Source organism: Cryptomeria japonica, chromosome 4 (genome assembly GCF_030272615.1).
Source record: "Cryptomeria japonica chromosome 4, Sugi_1.0, whole genome shotgun sequence".
Lineage (NCBI taxonomy): Eukaryota > Viridiplantae > Streptophyta > Pinopsida > Cupressales > Cupressaceae > Cryptomeria > Cryptomeria japonica.
The window spans coordinates 31,845,033-31,851,412 of NC_081408.1; the positions used below are offsets into that span (position 1 = coordinate 31,845,033).

The 6,380-nt window shown below is 34.6% G+C and overlaps 1 pseudogene; it reads right to left on the bottom strand.

Moving 5' to 3' along the window:
- Positions 1 to 1,343: 1,343 nt before the first annotated feature.
- Positions 1,344 to 2,844, bottom strand: LOC131079283 (caffeic acid 3-O-methyltransferase 1-like; annotated as a pseudogene).
- Between the last annotated feature and the right edge of the window lie 3,536 nt (positions 2,845 to 6,380).

A 6,380-nucleotide genomic window follows, 5' to 3' on the forward strand; every position in this document is an offset into this window, starting at 1 on the left:
AGATTTGATTTGAATTGATGCTTATAAATTATCTATAACTCAAGGAATTGATCTTGTAGAGTGTAAACAAGATGAATTTCCCACCTTAGATTATGGTGTCTAAATGATTGTGAGTAATTATGTTTATAAACAAAAAGGTGAAAATCATGTTTTCCTTAGACAAGTAGTTGAATTGATTTAATTTTTCTATGTGGTGATGTGATTATATAATAATGTTCTGTGATCAATATTATTTAAGACTCTTCAATAGCTTTTGTGTTTCCTAAGTACATCATTTTCAAATGAATAAATAAATATATTTAAATATAATAAAATATCATAAAAAGCATCACAAACATGTCAATTCGACTCATAATGAGTAGTAAACATGTTGATAAGATATGATTTTGAATTAATTTTTTCAAAGATTAATCTTTACATCTACATCTAGAGAAATGAATCACATCACATCTACATGGTTCAAACTCATAGATGAAGCCATTAATAATAATAATAATAATTCATAATGACTAGTAAAAATGTTGATAAGGTATGATTTTGAATTTATTTTTTTAAAGATTAATCATTACATCTACATCTATACAAACAAATCACATCATATCTACATGGTTCAAACTCATAAATGAAGCAATTAATAACAACAACAACAATAACCACATTGATTTAAGAATATATCAAAGTATAAAGGAAAATCATAAGGGGACAAGTTTAAAAATTATGTAAATAAATTAAATGATGCAAATACATTTCTTAAAAACTTAAGAAAAAAACCTCTTCTTACATAGAATGATAGTAGAAATAGGATATAGTAATGCTATCAACCAAATTCATGTAGGAATATACCACTTAAAGACTTATTACATTTAGAATACTCCCATCAAAACCAGCCTAAAACATAATGAAAAATCACAGAGACTTAATTTCAATAGTTGGAAAAATAAAAGAATCAATAGATACAAAAATTAAAACACGTACACATGCATGTAAGCACTCAGAAAAATTATATTATAATTTGAAATGAATTCAATTCCCATCAAGAATGATATAGAATCAGGATATAGTCATTGAATCAATCAATTCATTCAAGAATTCACCACTTCTTAAAGACCTATTACATTTAGAGCACTCTCATAAAAAATAACCCAAAACATAAAGAAAAATCATACAATAACTTGAAACAAAACTTGTTCTCATATAAGATGATGGAATTACAATAAATAAAATATTAAACTATTCCAGTCTTGTCCAATGGAATGGACCACATATGGTTTAGAGCTTTGCTATATGCATATTACCATTTATTATTATTTAGCATGTACTTGTTATGTTCTTCTTCTTACTTACTATTTAGAAACTTCTATAAGTGCATGATAGAAAGGTAATTCAATGATACTATAACCCTTGAACCCTGCTTTATAAAACAAGTTCTTAAATTCCTCCTCGTTTCTCTCCTTTCCACCAACAGAAAGAGCCATCATTAATAAATCAGACATTAGTCCCACTTGTCTTTTGGTTCCTTTTTCCTTATCAATGATCGCATCCACAATTAATACCTTCCCATCTTTTGGTATAGCGTCATAGCTATTCTTTAAATTTTTCAAACAATGTTCATCATCCCAATCATGCAAAATCGTCTATAAACAAAAAAATTATTGTTTAAAAAAATAAATTTTCATTTAAATAAAATATAATATTTTAAAATACCACTGTACCTTCATGAAAACTGCATCTGCTAATGGAATTTGGTCAAACATATTACCCTCCACATGCTCTACTCCTGAAATTTCAAATCTCTATGAGAAAATGAACTTGATTTAACATTTGCCACATTAATAATATTTGAAATAATGATGTTTGAATTATTGTAACCTATTTCAAGCAGAACATTCTTCCTAGATCAAGCACAACCTAAGATCTGCATGCAACTTAAAAATTAAGCACAGGCAAGATCTGTATATAGATTTTTAATTAATTACACTATAATTCTTTTCTCAAATCATGAAATGTGATCTTATACAATAAAATCTAAAAACTAAATAATAATTATAATACACTGTGTCTCTCTTAATAAGAAACTGTTGTTTTGAACTTGTAATGAGCAAGATCTTCATATATGAAGTTTAGAGATGGAGATGGTTACTGACCTTTAGCTGGAGCAGCAGTCCTTACAACATGAGGAAGGTCGAAATTGATGCCATGAATATGGGGATATTCATTAACAATTGTAGATATAGCAGAACCTGCTCCTCCTCCAACATCGACCACGCTCTTGAAGCTCTTGAAACCACCATACACCTTACACAGAGATGCCATTACAGGGCTTGTCTGAGCAGTCATGGCCTCATTCAAAATTCAATTTGCCTCAGGATTCCTGCTATTGTACTCGAAAATGCTCATGCCATGGGCCTTGGTGAATGGTTGGCAGCCATCTATGACAGTATCATGAAAATACTGATAACCTTGTGTCACAATTTTTTGATTCAAGAACAATAGATGTGGCGCACAAGATTGTTGCGGCTCATTATTTGCCAGCAATTTAGAGAGGCCAGTTGGGCCATATTTTAATTGAGGAATGCCTCTGTTATCTACTGTGGTCTCTTCAGTAAAGACTCCAATGGAAGCCAGAAGCATCATGATTCTAGAGAGGCAATCTATGCGCGCAGGTTTGTTTGTGGAAGCAGAAATATGGGAAGCAATTTCCTCCACGGAGAGCTGATTTTGACTACCAATAATGTCAGGAATGTTAAGCAAGACAGCTGCTTGAAGGGCCATGGGCTTGGCTGCTGTAAGAAATATTTCATAGCGCTGGAGATGTGCCTCCATGGAAGACTCTAAGGAAGCCATTTTTGTCTGATTGATTGTAAACTTGACAGAGGAAGGCAAATATGTGTGATCTATTACGAACAAGTTTCAATTTATAGAAAAAATCGTTGATATTCCAGAGACTAAAGGAGCCGTGAAACGTTGGTTATTCTTAGATATTGAAAAGTGTTCAACACAATGTCGTTCGCGATGACGTTTACGGGTACCCACGTGGTTTGAATTGTGTGTCTTTTGCATGTGCTATGAAAATTAAGAATTGAAGTCAATATGAAGGTGATGTGGTTGTCCTAGCCTTTTTATTGTCTTGTCATGCAAAATGTTAAAGAGTGTCTTAGTTTCCTGCCCTCTTTTAGGAGTCTTTTTAGATTTGGATGGGTATCAATTTCACTTTCAATTTCATTTTTAGGAGTCTTTTTTTTAATATTAAAAATAAGGGGATCACCAGTTACATCGAGATGTACAAATAACCGAGGCCCAACTTCACAACAAGAGAATCACGAAATTCACATATTAGAGAATCTTGAGCAAAGAAACAAAAAGAACACTAAAAGACTAATGTAAGATATCATCATGGGTGTCCACCCAGGCAGTCCACCCCATAGCTCCCTCCATCCACACAATGTTTTTCTTCTCCTGTATCTGAGCAACCTCTAGGATTTGGTCCTTTTTGGAGTTTTTGTTTTTCTTAACCTCTTGGCTAATCATCTTGAGAGTCTTCTCGAACATCTGTAGGTTATCCATGTTCTTCCTCCATTCATAGCCATCCGTCATCTCAAAAATGACATATCCCTCCTTCAAGAACCTTTTGAGTTTTTCCTTATTAATCAGCATTGTGGTATTAACCTCCAAGAAGATTTTAAAATATGTGATTTTTCGAAAAACTTAGTAAGAGCTCTGGGGTTGTTTTGATACCTTTCCTCATTTCTACATTTCCAGATCTGCCATAAGATGTTAGAAGAGAGAATGTTCCAAAACAGATTAGTATCTTTTTTAGCCCCTCAATATGCCCAGTAATAATTTCAAGAATATTAATATTCATAGGATAAGAGATACCAAACATATTCCAAATTTCCTTAGCAAAAATACAATCAAAGAGAATGTGTCTTCAAGTTTCAGGAAGCCTGCATAAATTATAGTATTTAGCTGCAGAGGTGTCTTTTCTAATTGGGAGTCCGTCAAGAAGCAAAAGCCATTTAAAGCATTTTCTTTTAGGTTCAACAGAGCCTTTCCATAATATACTAAAATATTTCTTCCCAGAGCAAATTCCAAGAGAGGAGTACCAAACAGAATTGACATGGTCAATGATGGCATCATTATATCCAATCACTTTGTAAATGATCTTAGCTTTGATTTTGGATAAAATGTTCCCATCCGGCCATTTATAGTTTAAGTATCTATGCAAGTCCACATGACAAGTAGTAGGCAAGTCCTTGATAGCTTTAAGAATCATATTATAAGTTTTCTTCTGGGATGCTGAGATATCAAAATTATTTCTAAGATCATTCCAGCTGATTAACTTGTCATGCTCAAAGAGGTCAGTCAACTAACAAATGCCCATACTAGACCAGTATCTAGTAGAGCAGCCTTGGGGGAGGGCGAGGGGTTTGCCAGATAAGTGCAAGTTCCACCAAATGGACCTTTCACCATATAGCTGATTATCATCATGGAAATCCTTGATAGTAGTATATTTCCTAACATAACTCCAGGCTTTCCATATGGACCTAAAGATAGCGGATCCATGAACAACAATAAGAAAGTTGCCAATAATCAAATCATTAAAAGGCAGATTCTTCCAAGATTTTACATTTTTGGGGAATCCCCTTTCTATATTGTTCCTAACAAGGATCTTCCACAGATCATTACTATCCTTAGAGTGGAAAATCCATTTGGTAGCAAGGGCAATCCCTTGAAGTTTAAGATCCTTCAATCCCAAGCCCCCAAGGAGCTTATCAGAGTGGCACCAATCCCACTTAACAACATGCATCTTTCTATTTCCTTTACCATCAGACCATAGGAAGTTTTTGACAACCTTTTGGATTTCCAAGATTTGGTAATTACTAAACATCCAAGCTGAGGAATAGTAGATATTGTAGGAAGAGAAAAATTTTTGGCAGACTTGAACTCTGTCGGCCAAGGATAAAGATTTGTTATGCCACTTATCCAGCTTCTTAGTGATTTTATTTTTAACCCAGGACCACATATCCTTTACGAAGGGTTCAATAGAAAAGGGGATGCCCAAATTTCTCACAATTTTATGAGGACCTCCCCATTGAAAATCATAATTTTTAAACCAGTCAGGGGGCTAAACATCCCATCCAAGACATATAGATTTGGAGTGGGATAAATGAGCACCAAAAATAGTGCAAAAGAAACTGAGTTTGTTCTACAAAGCTTCAAAATTGTCAGCACCGGCTTCAAAGAAGATGGCAGTATCATCGGCAAAATGGCTATTTATAAGCTTATCATCATTAGGGAGAGAGATGCCCTTAACCATAGGGGAGATAGAGTTATCCCTAAGAATGTAGTACAGGGCATCATAGGTGATAACAAAGAGGGCAAGGGCCAAGGGGCAACCTTGCCTGATGGTTCTACCAAGGGGGAAGGAGTCAGAAAGAGAGCCATTAACATCAATCTAGGCAAAGGCATCATTGAGCAACATATTAACAGAGTTGTAGAAAACTCTAGGAAATCCAAAAGCCTCAAGCATCATGGAGATAAAGCTCCATTCCACTATGTCATAGGCCTTCTCGAAGTCCAAAAGAAACATGGCAGAATTTGGGTGAGAGTAATTGGCCCAATTCATGGCTTCCCAGCTAGTAATAAGATTCTCAAGAATATATCCTCCTTTAATGAATCTAGTTTGAGTAGAACAAACAAATTTGGGATGGATATTCTCAAGTCTTAGAGCCATAATTTTGGCAAAAATTTTATAGGAGACATTAAGAAGAGTGATAGGTCTCCAATTTTTTATGAGAGCCTTGTCCCCATCCTTAGGAATCAATTTGATAATACCATTGTTGATAGAGCTACCCAGGGAACCTCTAGATAAGGCTTCTGAGTAAATATCTTGAAGATCTTTACATATCCAACTAATGTTAGCTTTGTAAAACTCCAAAGGTAGGCCATCAGGCCTAGGGGATTTGTCATTATTAAGGGATTTGATGGCTTTTCCAATCTCTTCCAAGGAGATATATTTGGACAACAGGTCAGAATCAATATTGGATATCTTATTCGGGATAAGAGATCTGCACTGATTTCTAAGGGAAGTAGCCTCCTCCGAATCCTCAGACATGAAATTTTTTTGGTAAAATTCAACAATGGCCTCTTTGATGTTGTCAAGGTCTGTAATTTCTTGATTATCAACAATTATTATCTCTATCTTTTCATTGGACTATTTATGCTTTATGAGGTTAAACAAAAACTTAGAACCACGATCACCAAACTGAAGCCAGTGGGCACGGGATCTAATTTTGGCACCTCTAGTTTTAACTTGCTAGTGTTGTCTAAGGGCTTCCTTAGCATTGAGAACTTGAGAGAGGAGATTATAGTCCGAGGGG